Source organism: Prionailurus viverrinus, chromosome C1, assembly GCF_022837055.1.
Source record: "Prionailurus viverrinus isolate Anna chromosome C1, UM_Priviv_1.0, whole genome shotgun sequence".
NCBI classification, from domain to species: domain Eukaryota; kingdom Metazoa; phylum Chordata; class Mammalia; order Carnivora; family Felidae; genus Prionailurus; species Prionailurus viverrinus.
Window position 1 is genome coordinate 34,286,186 of NC_062568.1, and position 24,119 is coordinate 34,310,304.

General features: G+C 39.3%; 2 long non-coding RNA genes across 2 annotated transcripts; both read left to right on the plus strand.

The window, feature by feature from the left end:
* Positions 1-514: 514 nt before the first annotated feature.
* On the plus strand, positions 515-6,121 carry LOC125173045 (uncharacterized). The gene is made up of 3 exons (XR_007154904.1): positions 515-667; positions 5,171-5,372; positions 6,040-6,121. It is a non-coding gene; the product is annotated as an uncharacterized LOC125173045 (long non-coding RNA).
* A 329-nt stretch (positions 6,122-6,450) lies between these two features.
* LOC125173044 (uncharacterized) lies at positions 6,451-14,035 on the plus strand. Its single transcript, XR_007154903.1, has 4 exons — positions 6,451-6,520; positions 8,329-8,442; positions 9,916-10,057; positions 13,586-14,035. It is a non-coding gene; the product is annotated as an uncharacterized LOC125173044 (long non-coding RNA).
* The last annotated feature ends 10,084 nt before the right edge of the window (positions 14,036-24,119 follow it).

Genomic DNA, 24,119 nt, shown 5'->3' on the forward strand with positions numbered 1-24,119 from the left:
ATATCTGGTGTTAGCACCCAAAACTGAGATAAACACATATACATACAAATCACTATAAGATACAATTATTTGTATGTTTTAGCAAGAAAATCTCCTCATTATTTGCAATAAGAAAACCCTCAGTATACAAATGTTCAAAAGAATGTGCAAAATGTACAATAACAGAACTCAGTTAAGCAAATTATGGCATATTTATGTGGTGAAACATTATGGTGTCTTGAAAATGATAATTACGAAGTGCTCTCCATGACCTTGGAAGACTTCTATGAAGCATCAAATGAACCCACACACAGAGTATAATCTTAACTATGTTGTTTCAAAAATGTAGAAAACAGGGTGCCTGTGTGGCTCAGTCAGTTAAGCATCCAACTCTTGATTTCAGCTCAGATCATGATCTCACCATTGTGAGATCAGCCCCGCATCTAGCTTAGCACAGAGCGTGGAGCCTGCTTGGGATTCTCTCTCTCTCTCTCTCTCTCTCTCTCTCTCTCTCCCTCTCCCTGTGACCCTTCCCCTCTCATGTTCTCTCTCTCTGTTTCTCAAAATAAATAAACTTAAAAATGTATAGAAAACAGACAAGACAAAAAATTCTGGTATGTTAGTTGTGGCAGCACATGGGCAGCGGAATGACAGGTGCTGTTTTCCCCATGCTCGGCATTTGGCTACAGTAAGTATGCATTTCTTCTATAATCAGGCATTTGATGGGGAAGGAGGCAAAGCTGTCTCAGCAGTAACACAAAAAAATGTAAAACTAAAATAATATACTATCTTTAACAAATTTTCATGATTTTGGAAGTATGTGGTTTTTCATGGCATTTTGTTACATCTTTGTGAGTCATGCCAGGAAGTTAGAGTCATCTTACCTACAAAATCCCACAACCATTTATGTTGGACCTTATTTCCCCAAGTGTTTAAGATACTTCTTGGAAGTAGCTTGGCATACTGAAACACATTTCCTCGTTCAGAAACAATACTTTATGGTATTAGCATTAGCACAGCCCTCTACTTTGAAATATCTATGAAGTCCTGATCAAGGACAATTTTTCTTTGCTTAGTTTTTGTTTGTTTCCTTCACATATTATTGAAAGAGAGGCCAGTAAAGCTTTGAAAAACAGACCTTGTGCCACAATAACTCCATGCAGCTCCTTTGCTCAGGGGCCAAGGATATTCCCAGGATGGAGGCAGGCACTGGATCTCTGGCCGCAGTTCCTGCAACTGCTATCATTTCAAGACAAACCACTAATTGCTGAGGAATTCACTGGGAGCTAAAAAGGAACTTTCCTTCACAGTGCACTCCTTGAGATCTCTGGCAGATTTCTTTTGTTCTCAGGCCCTGAGTTGTCATTATCCATGACAGTTCTCATTTCCTATTCTCCATGCGAATATATTCTAAGGCAAAACTACTTTTGAAAAACAAAATGTTCTGGTAGGTTTGGATCCACAGCGATACAGTGATGTTGGCACAGGGCTGGGGACACATGTCCAGAACTGCTGTTTGTAAATGTGATAGCAATTTTGCTAAAAATAAGGACTTTCTTTGCAATTTATGGAGGTATGGATAGAGGAGAAACTGGAGTTGTCCATTTTTCAAATGCCCTTTCATTTCCTGCTGTGTGCTGATGTTTCAAAGTCTCCACATGAATTAAAGTTCCAACGAGATTTGCCATAGCGGTTTCTTGGGAATGTCCATAAATATTTTTTTGCTTTGGTTTTTGTTCTCAGCAGAAAGTGTTGCTTGTGATTATCCCTTTTCTAAATTACATCTCTTTTTAAGATCTGAAAAAATAAGCTTTTGTGTTTTTCAGGAAGTACATGATTTTTTTTTTCTGCCCTGCTTAAGACCAAGGGGTTTTACTTTAGGAGCATGGAGCTGAAGTTTTCAATTACTGATTCTCCAAGAAGGCAACAGTGCCTTCTCACCACTGACTTCCTGGTTTAAGTAAACTTTTCTCACATTTTTCCCGTAAGTGATCATTGTTTTAACAGGTTAATTATTTTACCACATAAAGTGGTCATTGTTCTCCGTGCTCAGTGCTCTGAATAAATCAGGCCCTTCCTTGTGTTAGGACACTCACCGCCCTCCCCCCCCCCCCCCCCCCCCCGGGGTTCAGCAGCGCTAACCAATTTGCTCAGAGATTTTTTTATCCATCCAAGGACTTAAAAGTTTGGTAACGTTTGAACGAGTTTAAAGAAGAGAAAAAGAATCCTGCAATTCAAAGAAGATCCCTTGAAGCATAACCCCTGCTGGGCTCTAGGTCACAAAGTAGTGGATATATTACTCCCCAGGGCTTTGCAATATTAGCTATGGTGGACAGTGCCTCTTTTCTTCTACTGATTTGTTTACTTTATTTTTAACAACAGGATTCCGTTAAGGCAAACACACACACACACACACACACACACTCACACACACACACAAATTAGGTAGGAATGCAAGGGCATTTCCAAGTTCAATTTCTTTCCATGGATTGCACTTTCTATTCCCTGGGGAATGTTGAGGAACGTTGGCCGTTACTGACAGATCTTGCTGTTTGACATCCCTCCTCCTCAGGTTGGGCCACGTAGGACTGAGCAGGAGGCTTTAAATGTACCAACCACGTGATAAACCTATTGATGGAATTATAGCTGAAGTCACTGAGCGCTTGTCACCCATGTTGTTCCTTTTCTCATTTAATTCTCAAAACCTCTGGAAGAGGTCAATGTGATTGTTGTCTTTGTTTTGCTGGGGTTAAGTGAGTTGGCCAAGGTTACACAGCCATTGAAGGGCAGAGGCAGGAATTCAGGGCCGGCCACCCCATACCAGTGAATGTTGGCTTTCTACCCCTATTATTTTGGACTCAACTACAAAAGTACCTACATCTGTCAGCTCTTCCTATTATTTCCACGTGCTTCCCATGCACAGGAGTGCAAGTTTGCAAATCCCAGCTGTCCGCTGAAATAGTGCACAACCACCTCATGTATTATACAGAATGTCTACTAGGGCACCAGAATCCTATGTGTTTACAGTGTCTTCAACAAATATTGCACTCTGTATTATTTGGAATTAAATTGATAAAAACTAGTAAAATGTATGTTTTAATACAGTTACTCTCTCAGGTGAATAAGGTGAATGCCATTATCTGTTTGCTTTAATAGCATTTAGAAGTTTATACAAGTTTAAGGGGCCACCTGGGTGGCTCGGTCAGTTAAGTGTCTGACTTCAGCCCAGGTCATGATCTCGCGGTTTTTGAGTTTAAGTCCCGCATCCAGCTCTGTGCTGCTGACAACTCAGAGTCTGGAACCTGCTTCGGATTCTGTGTCTCCCGCTCTCTGCCCCTCCCCTGCTCGTGCTCTGTCTCTATCTCTCTCTCAAAAATAAAAATAAACATTAAAAAAAAATTAAGAAATTTATACAAGTTTAAGAAGCATTATATTACATCTTATCTATTTTTTCTCATTGAAACTATTACATTATATTTTAATTGTTACTAAAGCGGTAAATGCATTCACCATAGGAGATACTGAAAAACTAAAAAGAAATTAGAAGTCAACTCAGATCCATATATTTTATTATTTATTTTTAATGTTTATTTATTTTTGAGAGACAGAGATAGAGCGCGAGCAGGGGAGAGGCAGAGAGAGGGAGGCACAGAATCTGAAGCAGGCTCCAGGCTCTGAGCTGTCAGCATACAGCCCGAGGTGGGGCTTGAACTCACAAACGGTGAGATGGTGACCTGAGCCAAAGTCAGAAGCTTACCCGACTGAGCCATCCAGGCACCCCAACTTAGATTCATATATTTAGGGATAACCACTGCTAGCATGATGATGTCTCTTTTAGTTAATATCTCATAAACATATTCTTGCTACAAAATATTATGACATAACATTATATTTAAGGATTATATACTGTATCATTGTATGAGTCTAGCATCTTTTAATTAACCAATCTCCTATTTTTGGACATTTACTTTTTTTAACTATTCATTATTGAAAACAATGCAGCAATTACCCTTGAAGGCAAATCTTTGTGTACATTCATAATTATTTCCTTAAGATAATTTCTTAAAAGTAGAACTTCAGGACCAAAGGATAGGCAAAGCATTAGGACTTTTTTCTTTCTGGAAAAATTTTACCAATACTTTAAGGCCCAACAGCGAAATGAGAGTTACTCTACCCCCTGCCAACATTGAGTGTTATCAATCAATGTCCAAGTAATTACCAATTCTATAGGAGAAAAATAATATTTTGCTCTATTTTTCATTTTTTAAAGTCACTAGGAGGCCAGACATCTTTTCATAGTTTATAAGCCATTTGTATTTCTCTTTTCATTACATTTTGAGAAGCAAAATTTTAAACAATTTTTCATTCAGTCTAAGCAATACCAAATATCTTGATGATAGATTAACAAAAAAGCTTTAGATTTTTTTTCCTGGAGTCCTTCTCCTTTATTTAGATGACAAGCCGTAGAATTTTAAGGTTGAAGGGTACCTTAATGACACATACCTGTGTAGCTTTGGTAACTTGGTGGGTTTTTCTGCTCTGAATGGACATGCACATGATGGGCACGAAATTAATGGAGAAATGTGAAATGAATGGCTAATAAGACCTTTTTCTGACCTCACTGAGAACTAAAATGTTGAGTTGTCAGGTTATTTGTGGCTACAAAAATAATACTGGCAAATAGTCTGGGGCTATCAAATTCAGTTCCGTCTGTAATTGAATTAGAGACCCACATCCTTTTCTCCAAAGAGATTGGTGTACCAAACCCTGCCTTTGACAGTGTTTAGTATTACACAAGATTTCAGCCAATGAACAAAGTTTCTATTTATGGAAAATGCCAAGGGTGATAAGCATGAAAGAGTAGTAATATCATTATTTTCTATCTAACTTACTTAATAATTGGATATGAACAGTGAGAAAATTTCTGCCAAACAAATACAAATGTTCTGTCCTAATAAATTGAGTTAAAGTTTCAAAGGTTTGTGGAATCCTAAAAATCCAAAACCAATGCAAAACGAACACTTCAGATGGGGGCAATTGTAGGTAGAAAGTCCCATGGAAATGTGCACAGGTTTTATGTCAAAAAGAAAAGCATTCTTGAACAGCTAGTCCTCCCCTGCATGGGGCTGGTGTATTTTTGAGAATTTGCATATCGTCACTTCCAAAAGGAATATTTTGTGGTCTCTTCCAGTTGCTTCCATCCCTGCCTGCTCACGTGCACGTGCGCACACCTGTTCCAGGATTGTAGTTCCTGGACTCTGAATTCCTCAGCGTCACAGAGTTTGCATGTCCCATCTACAACCCTGAGTCTGGCATAGCCCAGTTGCTCACCAAATGTGCATGATGGAATGAAAAAACAAACCTGCCAAAGCATACCAGAATAAAGGGTTCAGGTAGGTGATTCTGTCATTACCATCTCCACTGTCAGATGAGAAGACAGGCTGGTGAAAGTTGAGACTTGTTCAAGATTGTACTGTTGGTGACAGAGCCAAGACCTGAACTCAGATCTCCTGTTCCTAGAATTAGGTTCTCTCAACAGAAGAAGAAAATGAACTTATGCATCTTTAAACCTCTATATCCGTATCATAAATGTGAATTTATTAGTATTGGCAAGGTTATTTTTCATTCTATATTTATTAATACCTGTCTCATTTCCCAAATAATTCAAAACATCCGATGGATGTACAATGAGAGAGAAAAAGAGAAAGAAAGAGCGGGAAAGACTAAAGATCACATACTGGGAAAATATACTCTAGAAGTATAATAAGTAACACTTAGTGAGTACTGTATGCCAGATATTGTTCTAAGTGCTTTACATAAGTTAACTCATTTAATACAAACAATGACTCTGTGAGGTGGGTACTTACTATTATCCCAACTTTACAATCATAGGAAATGAAGCACAGAGAATTCCAGTAACTTTCTCAGGTCACAGAGCTAATATGCAGTGAAGCCTGCATGTAAACCTAAGTAGTTGTGGGCCTGATACTTAATGCATGTTACTATTCTGCCTGCTAAATATATCCTTGGGATCTGTACTGCTCTAACTACTGTCTCCAGATCCAGGCCCTGAGAAGCTATGCCCCTGAATCTACCCTCACGCTTGGTTCCTTTTTGCAGACTGATTATGCTTCCACTTTGGTAAGTAACTATGTATTAAGATCAGCATTTGATAAGACTTGTTAAGTTGTTCTCAGGAGGAGATTTGACCCATGTTAAGTCTAGACTCCAATTTTGAGTTCCCTTATTTACTAGTTGTGTGATCTTGGGCGAAGCACCTAGCTACTTTGTGCCTCAGTTTCCCCACTTGTCAGATTTGGACAATAATAATAACTATCACATGATCAGTGTGAGCATGAACTCACCATGGATAAAAAGCACTTAGCGCAGTATGTGGTGCATAGTAATAATCGATGTCAGCTATTATTATTGTTATGAGAAAATACAGTACTTTTTGATCTTTCTACTTAAGCCCCAGAATGGTTACATTCTTGGAGAAGAATTTGAATCCTCAGGACTAAGAAAATAAAATCAGGCCCAGGTAATATACCCACTAACTGTTTGAGGCTTAGTGTTAATTGAATCCTAGCTTTTGGTTTAACCGCTTGGCCTAAATTGGTAATTTTAGCTCAACCAGACTCAGGTATAATAGGTCTTTTGAATTTTTATATCTACAGGCTTTCTAGATTAGTTTCTTGTTTAAAACCTTTCAAGTACAATGCTAATCATAGAAAGTAGAAACTCTAGAAATGTATAAAGGGAAAAATGTCTGTCAGTCATAATCTCATTTTCTAACAATGGTAAGAATTAAATAAGACAGGGGCGCCTGGGTAGCTCAGTCGGTTGAGTGGCCGACTTCAGCTCAGGTCATGATCTCGAGGTCCGTGAGTTCGAGCCCCGCGTCGGGCTCTGTGCTGACAGCTCAGAGCCTGGAGCCTGTTTCAGATTCTGTGTCTCCCTCTCTCTGACCCTGCCCTGTTCATGCTCTGTCTCTCCCTGTCTCAAAAATAAATAAAAAACGTTAAAAAAAATTAAAAAAAAAAAAGAATTAAATAAGACATAATTGCTGGTTGTGGCACAGTGTCATTGACTCATCTTTAATTAAAGATTGGCCATCTTTAATTTTGTTTATTCCTCATTATATAACATAGTGACTAGCAAAAGATCCATTGCCCTGCCCAGGAAGAAGACTGTTAGCAGTAACTGACCTCTATCTATTTGTTTTTTCCCTATTCCCCATGACCCTGTGCCCTCCTGCCAGAGAGGAATTTATTGTCCCAATTAATTGTCCCAAATTTTGTGTTTATTACCGTTTCTTAATTTCATCAGGCACACACATATACACATGCAGAAACACATGCACATGTATATGAATGTGTGCCTAAATAGCATAATGTTTGGTTAGCTTGTTTTGATACATTATTTCTATCAAGACATATTATTAAGATTCACCCATGTTGGCTTATGTGGCTAAAGCTCATTCATGGAAAACATTTTTATAATATTTTATCATGGGCTGGATACCACAACTTATTTATCCTTTCTCTTGATACATGTGAATGGGCCTTTGGAGATATATTTCTTTTAAAAGGATATGCATTTTTTAATGTTAAGACCAAATGCCAAACGCAGTTTTGCTTCTGCCTTCTGCCTGTTTCTGCACTTACCGTTATATTTAAAAATTTTCTCATTTCATTATAAATTTTAGAAATAATAACATCTCATTCAGTGGATATATCATAATTCACTTAACCATCTTGTTGTTATTAGACATTTAGATTGTATCTCATCTCAACTAGCACAATTACCATATAAACAAACATTATTGAATACAAATACGGTTTTTGAATTTTGTGTTATTTCCTGAAAACGACTTCCAGAAGCGGAAGCACTCGGTCAAATACCCAAACATTGTAGGGCTCTTGTATATACAGCCAAATCAGTTTGCAGAGCATTGGACTCATTAACACCCTACCCGCAATGATTCAGAGTGCTGTAGAAATGTCAACTGAGAGTCTGGATATTCATTCAAATCACTATGTTGTACACCTGAAACTAATATAACATTATATATCAACTATACTTGATTATATATTATATATTATTATATATATAATATTACATATGATATATCAACTATATCTACTATGTCAATATACTATTATTTGGAATCATTCAGATAAATTGGCAACATTTTTAATTTTTCTTTCTGGACATCTGTTCTGTTTGAGTAGAGCTAGAATTAAGCCAACATGCTGCCACATGCAAATTGTTTTGTTTTGGGAATTCTTGTGTTTTATGCTTTGCATTTGCCATAAATTAGCCTCCTTTTCCCTTTATGTGTTTCAGGTTGTTGTGTTCTTGAAGTCATTCTTTGGTTTATTTGGCATAATGAAATCTATAACGTCTCGTCTTTAAATAAGTAACTTCACTGAAACCCTTGTCAGCTTTAATAGGATTCAGGTGAGGGAATTTTTGTTTCCTTGGCATTGGAATTCCAACTCTTCTGTAGATTATTTAAAAAGCATCTCAGTCTCCATTGCAGTGCCAACCAATATAAACACAATGGTGCCAGCATTTATGGGTGTCATTTTCTCTCCTGGAGGAAATCATAATGAATTCAATATGACGTTTATTATTGTCTCTGTCTGTATGCAAGAATTGATAAAAATCATTTGGTTTCATTACATCTAAACTCAATAACACTAAAGTGGATAAACAGTGGTTAGAAAAGCCCGGTGGCCAAAGCATAATAGAAGCTTTTTTGGCCCAGATGGGTTGTAGCACAATACTCCATACACATTTTAAAAGAAGATGTTAGTTCAGAGAAGGGTCAAAGTCATTCTACAAACATACAAAAGACATTAAAAATATTGGTCTCCAGCTAGGTAAAGCCAAAGGATCTTGACTCCAAATCAACCTCAAGTTTTTTGTCTCGTTCATGAGTGTTAGACCACAATTTATAGAGTTTATCTTTTTTCTATTGGTATCTTTCCCACAGACACACTTTTCATTTTTGTGCTATGTTTTCATCCACCCTCAGTTTAGGTTTGAGTGCTGCTTGTATTTAATTTTACAGGAAAAAGAGTTTTTTGGAAATAAAGGTATAAAATCATCCTGCAGTTTATGTCATGTATCAGGCCATTTTTACTGAATTGTTTTTACTTCCTTTTAAAATATTGTGAGAGTTACCATTGCCTAACTTTTCCAAGGAGGAACATATGGACTATCAATGGCTTTCCTTTCTGTGCCTAAATTTCCCCATCTATAAAATGAGGATTAAAAATGGGGCACCCGGGTGGCTCAGTTGGTTAAGCCTCTGACTTCAGCCCAGGTCATGATCTCACGGTTCATGAGTTGGAGCCCCACATAGGGCTCTGCGCTGACGACTTGGAGCCTGGAGCCTGCTTCAGATTCTGTGTCTCCCTCTCTCTCTCTGCCCCTCCCCTGCTTGTACTCTCTCTCTCTCAGAAATCATAAGTGAATAAACTTTAAAAAACAAAACAAAACAGCACCACTTCAGGGGCATCTGGCTGGTTTAGTTGGTAGAGCATGAGGCTCTTAATCTTGGGATCACAAGTTTAAGCCCCATGGTGGACATAGAGCTTACTTTGAAAATAAAACAACACAAGGAAACAGTACTGCTTCATGTAGCTAAGGTTAAATGAGCTAGGCAAATCCTTTGTATAATGATGGGCCCAGAGAAAATGTTATATAAGAATTAATATTTTTATTTTTATTCACTCTAATACAAATATTTATGCTAATGAAATCTCCAGTAGACTCTAAACACCTGTCCAACTACTGAGAATCAATTAAGAAAATAATACCGACTGGAGGCACAAAATAACCATTATTGACCCTTGGTTTAGTAAACATTAATTTGAGGGCTGTGCTAAGCAAAGAAAAATATTAAATAAATGAATGCACTTCCAGGTCAGAAGATTTTGAGCAAAAACAGTGCAAGCTACAGACATGTGTGCATTTTGCTAAAAGGACAGCCTCCTCTATTTTGGAAGATTTTTCTGTCTGATGGAGTTGTCTGCTCATAAGGATCCTTGAGGAGAGAATGTTGGAGGTATGTGTATGCTCCACACACCGTCTACCATCCCTCCTCTTCCTAATGCAACCTGGAAAGTGAGCTGCCAAGTCCTCAGGAGGGGCCAGCTCTTCCGTTGTCCCAGGAGGTGAATCTTGATTCCATTCCCCACCCTGGTGAGTGGTTTAGAAACAGGTGAATCATTCCATTCTTGCTAATGCCACACTGTAACCAGGGCACAGGGTTGCAAGAGCGCCTGGTTCTGGGGGTCCCAAACAGATCAGGTTCGGCCACCCGCGGCTGACAGACACCAAAGGTATGATGTGGAGTGGTGGTGAAACAAGAGGGAATTTATTTCAGTGAGGCCAACACTGAGAAGACAGAGGACTAGCATATCAAAGACAGTCTCGAATGTGCTGAAAATGCTTCCAGGTTTATATACGGAAAACATAGGACAAAGGTCAGTGGGTACATGCAGGTGGATGGTAAAGGTTAGGCTGATCATTGTCTTGGGGTCAATCATGTGGGGTCTTGCCAATGTCAGAGCAGTCCTTAGTACTTGAGGGTTCCTGTCACAGCATGATTTGCCTGCAGGGTCTTTTGCCTGAGTTAAGAGATAAGCTGGAAAGAGGAACTTAATCAGTTAGAAAGTACAGGCTGAGGTCAAAATGGAGGTAGTTGAAGTCCTCTTTTAACATGAGACAAGGTCTACTAGGGGACTTCTGGGAGAATGTTCCTGGAACTTAAAAAGGGATGCATGAAGGAAATGATTTCATCTTTCAACCTTTGGACATTAATGTGTAAGGGTGTAGGGATTAGAACCACAGCAACCCTTTGACCATGAGTGGATTAATCTGAAGAGATAAACCTTCATGCTGAGAATGGGGGAGCAGGAATTTGGAAAAGAACATGGATCCCTGATGATGTCATTGAGCTGCTGAATTAACCAACCTATAACACCTTCACTCTGTTACTCTGTGTTTTTTGAATTATTTAAAAAATTTTTTAAATGTTCATTTATTTTGAGAGAGAGAGAGTGAGTGGGGGAGAGGGAGAGAGAATCCCAAGCAGGTTCCACCCTCAGTGCAGAGCCCAACACGGGGTTTGACCTCATAATCATAAGATCACAACCTAAGCTGATATCAAGAGTCAATGCTTAGCAAACTGAATCACCCAGGCACCCCTCTATTACTCTGTTTTAATATGTGAGATCTTAGATCTCTTAACTGTTTAAGCCAGTTTCAGTTGAGGCTTCTGTTACTTGCAGCAAAAAACATCCAAAGTAACACAGAGGAACATACATGTAAGACATGAGGTACATGTCTTACGTGGCTCGGCAGAAATACTAGTTTCTTATTGCTGGTATAACACATTTCCACAAACTTTGGCTTTCAACAACACAAATTTATTCTCTTACAGCTCTAGAGGTCAGAAGTCCAAATTCAAGCTGTTGGCAGGGCCGAGTTCCTTCTGGAGGTTTAGGAGAGAAGTAGTTTCCTTGCCTTCTTTGGCTTCTAGGACGTCCTACATTCCTTGGCCATGGCCCCGTCTTCCCATCACTGGAGTCTCTTGCTTCCAAGAGCACATCTCCCGCTACTGACTTGGCTGTCCTTCTGCCTTCTTATAGGGACACTGGACCTCACTGGATAGTCCAGGATAATCTCCCCATCCCCTCATAAGATAGAAATCTAAGACCCCTATCTTAATCACATCTACAAAGTTCATTGTGCCTTGTAAGGTAGCATAGTCACAGGTTCTGGGGATGACGACATTAACATCGTTGGGGAGAGGGTCATTATTCAGCCTACCACATCAGGTAAACTGAGCCAACCCAGGAGAGTGGCCATCACAGCCAGATCACCGTATGTACCTGTGGAGGGAACAGCATGATGAAGACATTGTTAAACTGCCATTATTGTCTCCTTTATTTTCTGAGTCTCAGCCAAAATCTTTCTCTTTGCAAGTGATTGTATCTTAATTCCTAATCAGTAGCCCTAACTTAGCCCAGAATGATCAATCCTTCTTGCTTCATCTCTGTAATAATGACATCTGACATTTAAAGTGAGCCGTTGTTCTATGTACTATTTTAAGAACTTTATCTGGGGGCACCTGGGTGGCGCAGTCAGTTAAGCGTCCGACTTCAGCCAGGTCACCATCTCGCGGCCCATGAGTTCGAGCCCCGCGTCAGGCTCTGGGCTGATGGCTCAGAGCCTGGAGCCTGTTTCTGATTCTGTGTCTCCCTCTCTCCCTGCCCCTCCCCCATTCATGCTCTGTCTCTCTCTGTTCCAAAAATAAATAAACGTTGAAAAAAAAATTTAAAAAAAAAGAACTTTATCTGCAGTAAAGAAATTAATCATCATAAACCTCTGTAATTGTTGCTACTTATATACCCATTTTATAGATGAGCAAATTCGACTTCATTTGTGTCAATTCACGCAGCTTACTATGAGTGCTTATTTTTGCGGCTTATGTAGGAGCCTGTGATGTGGTTTCTCTTCCAGAAATAGAAAATAAATTCAAGTTCTTACCACTGAGGACCAGTTAGGATGATTTTAGTTGCAATTTTCACCATATCCATGGGGGTTAAACAATTAAGAGTTTATTCTCTCCCCAAAAAGAAGCCCAGAGTTAGGATTGCAGGGTGGGTTAATTCAGCTGCTCAGTCATGTCAAGTTTCCTTTTATTAGGGAGGAAAGCCTCTTTCCAAAGCCCCTAAGCAGTGTTTCTCTTTTGGTTTGATCCCTGCGCTAGTCACTGGCCAAGAGGAATGGCCCATCATGACTCATGCTTGGGCCTCAGCCTAACTGCTGTGAGCACATTGCTGCCTGATCCCTGAATGAGACCAGGGGTCTATTAGCAAAGAGAGAAGAGAAGGAGCCAAGGGGGCACACACACCATAGAAAGTAGCATGGAAGCTAAAACCTACGAAACAACCCTATAACTGATCTCAAGGTATCTCCTGCCACTTGGAACAAATAGGACCTGGGCCCATTCATTGCTTTGATCCAAAGCAGACTTTAGAGTTACTCTTCGGCTGGGACTAGTGTGGTAGTACATGTAAGTCAGGGGGCATGCTGTCACCCAATTGAACAGGTCATTGGAAGCAGTGTTTGACTCCCTCCTTGTCAATGCAACTCAAAGGGTCCATGTAGTAAACAGTTCTAGTAACTTGGAAGACAGTATTATTTTCCTAAGGAAGGAAAATTTCTCATCATGGACCAAATATGCACTATTTCAGATAGGGACCTTTCATATTCACTGAATAATTTTTCTGAAGTTACTTTCTACAATTTCCCCCCACATAACCTATTTCACCAACAGTAAAGCACACGATACCTCATTTATCTTCCTGTAGCAGAGCAGAGCTGAGTCAAACCTTCACTGCCAAGCAGGCTCCGGGGGCCGAGCCAGAGTCTGTGCTCAGCAAGCTCAGGCCTCCCGTCCCCACAGTACCAGCTCCTGTCAGGATCCGACTCTGGACCTTTAGCTCATATGTCATAGTGAACAACCCATTCCTGTATCAATGTCCCTGTTGCTATTGAACCACGTTCATGTTCATTTCTTCAGAAAAGGAGGATTGTTCAGCCTGGAGTTTCCATCATATGGACGTGCATATTGAAGCCATGTGTCCCATCTTACTGTCTGAACATCCCAACAAAGCTAAGAGCAGCCACTTCACCATTAATCAGCAATCAGATGAAGAGCTGACTTCGGAAGAGAACTTCTCTTGCTACTGTGGCCTGCCCCACACTCTGGCACACTGAAGGACAGGTGGGCAGGAATCGGTTGGCCTGTTCAAAACAGCAAATGATGCAAGTGGCAGGACACGTCTTGCTTTGCCTTTGACTTGCATCACGGTGTGTCTTTTCTCCACTGTGTTTTTTTTTTTTTTCCTGTGCGGATCAAAGTCTCAGGAGTAATTACCCCTCAGTAAGCTCAGTAGTGCCCTTTGTACAGGTGGGGTCCTCGTCATTTGAGCCAGAGGATGGTTAACGTGTACATATAACATTACACAGAGTCCAATACTTTTCTGATAACTCCTATAAATTGTCTTTAAAATTTTTTTAATGTTTATTTATTTTTTATTTTTTTTTAACGTTTATTTATTTTTGAGACAGAGAGAGACACAGCATGAACGGGGGAGGGGCAGAGAGAGAGGGAGACACAGAATCGGAAACAGGCTCCAGGCTCCGAGCCATCAGCCCAGAGCCCGACGCGGGGCTCGAACTCACGGACCGCAAGATCGTGACCTGAGCTGAAGTCGGACGCTTAACCGACTGAGCCACCCAGGTGCCCCTAATGTTTATTTATTTTTGAGAGAGAGAGAGGGACAGAGTGCGAGCAGGGGAGGGGCAGAGAGAGAGAGAGGGAGACACAGAATCTGAGATGTCAGCACAGAGTCTGAGGTGGGGCTCAAACTCACAAACTGCAAAATGATGACATGAGCCGAAGTCGGATGCTTAACTGACTGAGCCACCCAGGCGCCCCTCCTAGTCAATTGTCTTGTGGGTCAGCAAAGCCAAGGATGAGGTTAAATGGGAAGGGTTGGTTTGGGGCTTTTTGGCCTGTTCAGTTGCACGGATGCCCCCATAGGTCACCTCTCTAGCCTGTGGAGCAGTGACAGTGCAATGTGTTGCACACCTTGGAGTTGCCTTCATTCTTTCCACCAGGACTTGGCCAAAACACTCAGGCACTAGAGCATCTGGGAACGGCCTTCTCTGTCCCGGTCATCTATGTAGAAAGCTAAGGCAGATACTGGAAACGGTCTATTTTCTCTCCATTTCTGACACCCCTCTTGCTTCTGTAAGTATTGCTTTGCAATTGTCCTCACTGCCTTGCAAATCACTCAGAGCCCTGCCGGCAGATCTGAGATAATATCTCTAATTGAAAGTGAGAGGTTGTCTGATTTGCCTAGTTTAGGATGAGTCACTTGTATGTTTGAGAAGTGAAGTCCCAGATTCTGTTATTGATACTGGAAACTGTACAGAAGGATTGAGTCTGGAGTTTAGAACAACATCATGAATCTCACACCAGTGATGCTCTGGCTGTTCAGAGGGATGGAACAAGAAACAAATCTCTAAGGTGGAGGTTTTTGTGAAAAATCTCAGATTTTATTAGAGAGGTCTTTTGAGTACATAACATATTGAACTTTAATATTATGGACTTGAAAGAAAATATTTCCTTTGGAGTAGGAAGCCTCTGTTATGTTTTGGAAGAATTTTCCAGTAAATCATCTAACAGCTGCTTTACTGTACAGGCCTTGAAATTTTATCCTTTCATTGGTTACATACGCTTTTGCCTTTGGAAACTTCACATGCTTCCCTTTACCAGTAATATTTTGTTCCCAAAATATCAGCTCCCAGGGAGGATTTCATAAAGGCTGACCCAACAAGAAATGTTTTTGAGCAAACCTTCTGGATATCTTTGGCTAGGTACCATGCTCTATGTAAGTACACTCTATGTAAGATTATTACTTAAAATCCAAAAAGCCAGCCTACAGAGATAATGGGTTTGTGGCAAAAGAACATTCTAACCATCTCTTAACATAGAGGCATCTTGTATCTGTGAGTGTGGCAACAGTGATTACACTGGGTGCTAGTAGGGGTGTAACGTGAGGGAGCCTGTGTGTGTGTTGCAGTGGGAAGGTGTGATGGCACAAAGCCCTAGCAGAAATATGACCAGTGGCAATTCTCCCCTTCAGGTGGCAGATGGAAGATGGCCTTGACTGAGAGGGAGACACTAAATAAATACCTCCAAAAGGGAATAGAAAGAGAATAGCTTGCTTGGTGCCACATTATTGAAATAAGCTTGCAATTCTCAAAGTTTGTTGCACATGAGGGTCACCTGGAAGGTACATGCTCCAGAACAGAGTCATGATGTGTTGATTTCTAGAAAGGGTCTGCTGGCTAGTGACGATTGAAAAACAGAAAAAAAAAAAAATGAGGCTGGAAACTCACCAAGCATGACTTCAGTGTGTGGAGCAGAGTTATTGAAGTCCTTTAATGGAGGAAGATTCCCCGCAGACACTGTAGGAACAAAGTGGGGCTGGAGAGGGGAGAGCAATAAGCTTTGCTCTAACAGGCCCGTCTGACACTGACGGTTCTTATGGGGTGGAAACAGAGGCGGGCACGTGGCTTCAAGTGTGGTTGGTCAGTGGAAGAGTTTTCAAGGAGATTTTTCAGTGGCAATTTGAAGAGAATAAAAACAGGAGAGGAGCCAATTAAAACTTTGGCAGTACATGAAAAATTTGCAAATCATTGGTGAACCTGGGTTCAATTTTGGCTCATCTATTGACCTTGATCCAGAATAACCCCTCATTTTTGAAATTCTATGCATTGGCATATTAAGAGGTTAATAAATAAAATAGCTCTTTCTTACTTACATTCCCAGTGAGCCAGTCAGATCAATGGAGATAAAAAATATCAGTGTGGGGGGCCCTGGGTGGTTCAGTTGGATGAACATCTGACTTTGGCTCAGGTCATGATCTCATGGTTCATGAGTTCAAGCCCCACATCAGCCTCACTGCTGTCAGCACAGAGCCTGCTTCAGATCCTCTGTCCCCCCTTCTCTCTGCCCCTTCCCCACTTGCACCGTCTCTCTCAAAAATAAATAAATCTTTAAAAAACATATGTCAGCGTGATTACTGACAGCAATTACATTGGAGGGTACGAGTAAGTGGTTAAATAGGCTTGCTAAGACTCTGCGCCCTTCTTCTTGGCCTTGATTCAGCCCAGCTGAGGGAAACTTGCAAAGGGAAACTTTCCTCAGCCCAGCTGAGGGAAACTTTGCATTTGCAAAGTGCACTCTTACCCATGATCCTTGTGTCACATTAGTTCAGGCATGGAGGGAAGAAAAGAGCAAATTCCTAGTAGTTACTCATTTAAACATTGTTTAATAGAGAAGCTCTCCTCAAGTGAAACCGATGGATTTAGTCCACTGGTGAAACAATAGGATAAGAGTTACCCATCTCAGTGGTGCTCCTCTGTTTTAAAAAATCTGTACTTTTTAACACGATGGCACAAGTAGAAAATTATATGATTCATACATGATGGTAGGAAAAAGTGTATGAGTCTGTTTGAAGTTGGAGAAGCAATGAGCTTAAGGGCTCTGGGCTTCACAAGACTTTACAACCTTGGTTCACCTGTAACCCCTTTTTCTCCCTTTAATTTGTTAATCTGTATGGTCTCTTTCCAATAACGATTTCTTCTCTGATACCAACTAGGTGTCCTACAATTCAATTTAATCCTGCCACTAACTACCCTGAATTAGCACAGACCCCATAGGTTAAGGGCTCAGTGCCACAGGACTGTCCTCTCACTTCAGGTCCTGGTCACAAATTGCTGGGGTCCCCATAAGGCTGGCCAACTGGCTATAAATATAAGACTTCCCATGACCACCCCCCTCCCAGGTTTGATCATTTGATGGAATGATTCATAGAACTCAGGAAAGCTCTATAATTATGATCACCGTTTTATGATAAAGGACACGACTCGGGAATAGCCAAATGGAAGAAATGCATGCGACAAGGTAATAGGAGGCGGAGCAGGGCAGGCACAGAACTTACATGTGCTCTCCTGACACACCACCATCCCAGCACACTGATATTGTCACCCACCTGGGTTGCTGCCCAGGCTTCGCTGTTTAAGAATGTTTTATCCAGGTTTCAGTAGGTAGGCATGATTGATTCACTCATTGAACATTGCGATTGAACCATCTCCAATCCCCCTGCCTTCCCCTCCTCAAATGTCAAGGGCTGGGACTGAAACTTCCAAACCTCTAATCCGATGCTTGGTCTTTCTGGTGATCAGCTTTTATCCTGAAGGTTTGGTAGAAAGGGGTTCATTATGAATAACAACATACACTCCTTTCCCTCAGGAAACGCCAAGGATTTTAAGAGCTTTGTGCCAAGAACATGAGACAAAGACCAAATATATCTTTTATTATACCACAACGAGGTAAATATATATTAATAGATTTTTCTGATGTTAAACAATTCTTACATTCTTGTATTTTGTATACTCAATTCACTTTGGCCTGCTAGTATTTCATTTAGGGTTTTCCCATTGTGAGAACGGCCTATAATTTTCCTTGTTCATATTGTCATTGTCTCATTTTATTAGCAAGTTTCATTTAGGTTTATTAATTAGTTGGGGATAATTTCCTCTTTTTTTAGTGTTAGGAAAAGTTTGTTTAAAATTAGAACATGTTCCTTGAATGTTTCATTCACATATGGAAATTTCTGAGCTGATTTTACATTTTGAGAAATCTTTTAATTACTGATCCAGTTATGATAATGATTATATGATCATTCCGATTTTTTATTTCTTCTTAGTCTTTAGTTTTGGTAAGTTGCATTTTACTAGAAATTTGTCCACATCATTTAGGTTTTAAACATGTGGACATAACATTATTCATAATGTTTTATCTTTTTTCTTTTTTTAAAAGTCTTTTCTTAAGTTTATTTATTGAGAGAGAGAGCGCGTGCACACCAGTGGGGGAGGGGCAGAGAGAGAGGGAGAGAGAGAGAATCCCAAGCAGTTTCTGCAAGTCAGTTCAGAACCCAGTGTGGGGCTCAAACTCATAACTGTGAGATCATGACCTGAACCAAAGTCAGATGCTTAACTGACTGAGCCACCCAGGCACCCCTTCATAATGTCTTTTCTTATATTTTATTTTCTTTTAAGTGTTTACTTATTTATTTTGAAAGAGAAAGACAGAGTGAGCAAACCTGAGTGGGAGAGAGGCAGAGACAGAAGGAGAGAGAGAGAATTCCAAGCAGGCTCTACACTCAGCACGGAGCCTATGAGATCATGATCTGAGCTGAAATCAAGAGTCAGATGCTTAACCAACTGAGCCACCCAGGCACACCAGTTTTTTCTTCTATTTTAATATTTGCTGCAATTATGCTCCTCTTTTCAATCTTAATGTATTTTATTTTTGCTCAAAGTACCAAAGCAGAAGTTATAGCTTATGATTGAACGTAACTCTTGTTGTGAGGCCTGTGAGCCTTTAGATACTTAAGGATGGCACTAATTTCTGTCATTTACTCCACAGATGGGTGTGAAACTTGTTTTGAATGCCTTTTTTTTAATGGAGGTAGAGGGACATTCCAGAGGTTTCCACTGGGCTTCCCAGTATGATCGCTCTAAGATGGCCCACAGACCAACGGCCCAGTGTGAGAGTTGTGCCACCAAACATGCCAATTCCAATTATACAGCCAGAGGGAAAAATCAGCCAATGTCAAAAGAACAAGAAATAAGTGTGACGATGAAATTAGTTGACAAGACTTTAGAACCATTGTTATAAGTATATTCAAGGATTAAAAGAAAAACATGAACACACTGAGAGAACAGAGAATCTCAACGGAAAAATGGAGTCTTTAAAAAAAGAGAATCAAATAGAAGCTCTAGATCCAAAAGAATCAACATACAAAACGAAATAACCACAAGATAGGTTTAACACTGCAGAAACAAACAAAAAACAACTTGAAGACAGGACACAGGATCCATAAAAACTGAAGCAGAGAGAAAGGGCTGAAAAAAGAGTGGACAGAGCCTCAGAAAGCTGTAGACAGATAAACAATCAGTATATATATAATTCAATTATCAGAGGGAAAGGTATTGATTAGAACATAGAGTTATTTCAAGCAATAGTGGTCAAATATTTTCCAAATTGTATGAAAAATGTAACCCAATTAAACTGGGGAATGTGAAGAAAGATAAACACAAAAATCATATCAAAACATACCTTTTCATCAAATGGCCAAAAATCTATAAAAAAGAGAAAATATTAAAAGCAGCTAGAGGAAAGGGACATTACATGCAGGTGAGAATGCTTGCTTCTCACTAACAATGCAAGCCAGTAGCAGAGGACATTTTTGGCCCATCACTGGGACTACTTCAAGCCATGTGCACTAATTCAGAAATTCTGCATGTTGTTCTAATACAGAGAGGCTCTGTACGGTGCTACTTCTACTCAGCCCCTCATCTCCAAGTTTCTGTATTAAATAAAACCAAATAGTAATCCAGGATCATACATTATAAGAATTATGCATCAGGTAGAAGATGATCTTGGATTTGTTTGAATTCATCATCAGTGTGCTGTATGAGAGTATGCATGCCACTTAATGATATCTGAAACTACCCTTATCTAATAAGCTGATGTGTTTTTAGCAAAGGAATGTTAGTACAAAAAAATGGTTCTGTTAAATGGAAAATCAGTAGTATAAACAACTCACTTCAAAAAAATTGTAATATTTATTTATGTATTTTTGAGAGAGAGAGAGAGACAGAGAGAGTGAGCATGTGTCGGGGAGGGGCAGAAAGAGAGGAAAGAGAATCCCAGGCAGGTTCCTCACTGTCAGCACAGAGCTGGATGTGGGGTTTCAATTCACAAAACTGTGAGATCATTGCCTGAGCCGAGATCAAGAGTCGAGGCTTAACCAACAGAGTCACCCAGGTGCCCCTACAATAACTCACTTTCAAGGATCCTGAGAGAGGGATATCAAGCATGCAGATAAGAATACCAAGAATAAAACAATAATGCAAGTTTAGAAAGTAGTGCAGGAAATGAGTTTATCAGGCTGCAGAAGTTAAAGCTCAGGAAAATCTTAGAAATATTGCTTCAAGATGAAGAGGTTTATATCACATGATTATTAAATATTTTATTGTAAGAGATTATTTAATGACAGGAAAAATGCTTGTGATATATGATTAAATACTAAAAGAGAATAGTCATATAATAATAATGGGTAAAGTATCTTTCAGTGATAAATGGCTAGACACATAGATAGATGGATGGATAGAGAGATAGAATGATAGAAGAAGGGATACCAAAATATTGGCAATGATAGAGTAAGTAGGCTTAAAGATGTTTTAAATTTTCTTCCTTGTGCTTTTTTACATGACATTATACATTTTCTACAATAAATATGTCATTTAAAAATAATTTGATTTTTGATTTAAAAGATTTGATTTAAAATATTTGATTTTTTGGAGTAGTTTTAAGTTTACAGACAAATTGAGTGGGAAGTAGAAAGTTCCTGTATTCCTCCTGATCTCCCCATTCGATTTCTCCTATTATTAGTATTAGTATAGCACATTTGTTACAGTGCTGAGCAAATATTGATATGGTATAACTAAAGTTCATAGTTTCACTCTTTTCACAAATGTATTATGATCTTTTTTTTTTTTAATTTTTTTTGCAACGTTTTTTATTTATTTTTGGGACAGAGAGAGACAGAGCATGAACGGGGGAGGGGCAGAGAGAGAGGGAGACACAGAATCGGAAACAGGCTCCAGGCTCTGAGCCATCAGCCCAGAGCCTGATGCGGGGCTCGAACTCACAGACCGCGAGATCGTGACCTGGCTGAAGTCGGACGCTTAACCGACTGCGCCACCCAGGCGCCCCATAAATGTATTATGATCTACACCACCAGTACAGTATAGTTTGTTATTTTTGCGATTAAAGATAAAATTTAAAAAAACAAAAATAGTGATTACAATATAAACTACAGTGATATTTCAGACAATGTGATGAGCTGTTTTTTAGCTTCACTGAAAATAACTCTAAGAATTAATTTCTATTTATTGCTTCTACTAATAACACCAATGGCTTGACCTAGAAAAATACTATCTTTATCTATTAATTTATGTATGTATCCTTTGGGTCTAAGTAAGCAATTAATTTCACTGAGGTCATTCTTTTTCAAAATATGGAAAAACTGGAAGATTTTTACATCTGCTCAATTACATGTCTAAAAATGCCAGGTATGTTTGGGGGACACAATGAGTGGGAGGGTCAGGGAAGACTTTGTAGAGGAAGTGATAGTTGAATTGGGACCTAAAGAATAAGTAAGTAGAAATGGAAACAATATATACAAGGTAAAGAAAGGAGAATGTCATTCATGCAAACCATAATAGTTAATAAATTGGAAGATTATATTATGTGAATTCTTATTTTAAAGAAGAATGAAACATTGTTGGATATTTGAGCAAAACTTATTGATGGAGTGCTTTTGAATTGAGTTGGGATAAAGTGAGATAAAGATACAGAGGAAGAGTAGACTTAATCACACGTAGAGGATCACAATCTGAGTAGAGGTTCTATGTTGCACAATATAGAGACTCTGCAAAGGGAAAAGAGTTAAGGAAGGCAAGTCTGGATTGGTAAGGAAGAAGGAATTGATGGATAGTCTTCTGAAATAGTTCGATGACACCAGACGAAGAGGGAATCATTCTGGATTATTTTAGTATTTTTTGCCTTTAGGTGTGCATATTGGACAGACTGAGAACCAACCAAACAAACAAACAAACAACAATTAAAGACCCATGCAATTACCCAAGTGTTCAGAGCCTGGATTTAAAAAGTGGCAATAGGGCTAGAAGGAAGGGATGATTGTAAGACATTTCTATAAAAAAGCAATAACATAAGATAAACTTGGACTTGGAGAACAAGGAGAAAACCAAGGTGAACTCAAGATACTGATCTTGGAAGATTGGCAAGGCTGCAGGTGAAACTGAAAAATTGGGGAAGAGAAGGTCAGTTTTGGACTGCTGGTTTGGGACAGTAGGGTAGTTAAATTGAAAAGTCATGTAAATACTTGGGCACAAGATAGAAGTATTCTAGTGAGAGAGAACATAGCAGGGAACAAAGACTCAGGAGTCATAAGCAGCAAGGTTGTATATGAAGCTTTAAAAGTAGATTAGCCATTGGCATGAGAACTGAGGGGAGAGAACACAAGTAAAGCTTTAAGGAATATCTACAAATGGACAGAAAAGGAAAAAGAGTGAGAAAAGTGTGAGAGAACTAGAAGAATGTGGCCAGGCAGTTGTGCAAGACTGGGAAGGAGATCATTTTAAGAAGGAAGTAATAGCAACATCAAATTCTGAAGAGTAGTTAAGAAAAATAAGAAGTGGGTTAAGGTCATTAGCAATATTAAAGCTATTTCAATGGACTGTGGAAACAGAAGTCAGATTATATAAGATTCGCAAAGAGATCAAGCGGCAAGGAAATCGAAAATGAATCAAGTAAGTAAAGACCACCCACTTGATGACTTGGGATACGAAAGGAAGGAGAAATGCCATAGAGTTTAGAAGAAAATGTCAATTAAACATTTAATTTAGCAGCTAAGAGATTTGTGAATGATTAAAGGCAGAAGGGAAGGAGTCTGTTTCCATAATTTTTTCTGCATCTACTTTTTAAAAAACAGCCATTGCTTGAATATTCTTTAAAAAAAATACAGCTCCATGCAACTCTTTTAAGAATAATGTTGCTTCAGTTATTAGTATTTGAACGTACATTCCTGTATTGTCCTCTTGAAGTCTTGCCTAGGTGTTTCTTAGAGACAAGGTGGGGCCACCCTAAGGCAGAGTCACACTGCAAGTGGGTCACATCACAGAGCTGCTATGTAGTCAAGATTTAGGACTATGACTTTTCTGTGTTATGGTTTGAAACTTGGGGAACAGGTGCTCCATTTCATGTGTGCTTCTTTATCCTTCATGACCTTGAAAAGCATTCTAATTCTAGCTTTAGCAACCCTTTATTCTGCTGTTTGAATAATAAATGATAAAACATCATCTGTTTTAGTTCTGTGTATGTAAAAATGGAGTTGTGTGTGTTAATCTCAGAGTTTAATTTACAGCTGTCAGATTATCTTTCATTTTATGACCAATAATACAATTTGACTAAGGGGTTTGAAAAGAAAAAAGTCAGTTGCTGGTGATGAAAATGTTTATCGGAGAATCTATCTGCTATATTGTATCTGTAAATGATGGCCATTATATCATGGTAACTAATCTGTTCTAATTGGGAGTGAATAGTCAGCAAAAATTATTACATAAAGTTAAGCATAATATGTTATGCTTCTTGGTTCTTTCTTTTTAAGAATCTGTAGTTTAAAGAAAGATAATTTTCAGATAGATGCTGTCAGCAGAATGATTTAAACCATACCTACACATTTACCATGGATGAGTTCTATTGCCAAAATGCACGTGACAAGTAAGTTGAAGGAAAACTGACATGGAAATTCATCCACGTATGTACAGATGTCTGCTTCCGGGAGAGCCCTGCAAAATGGTTAAAGTGAAGCACTAACAAATAT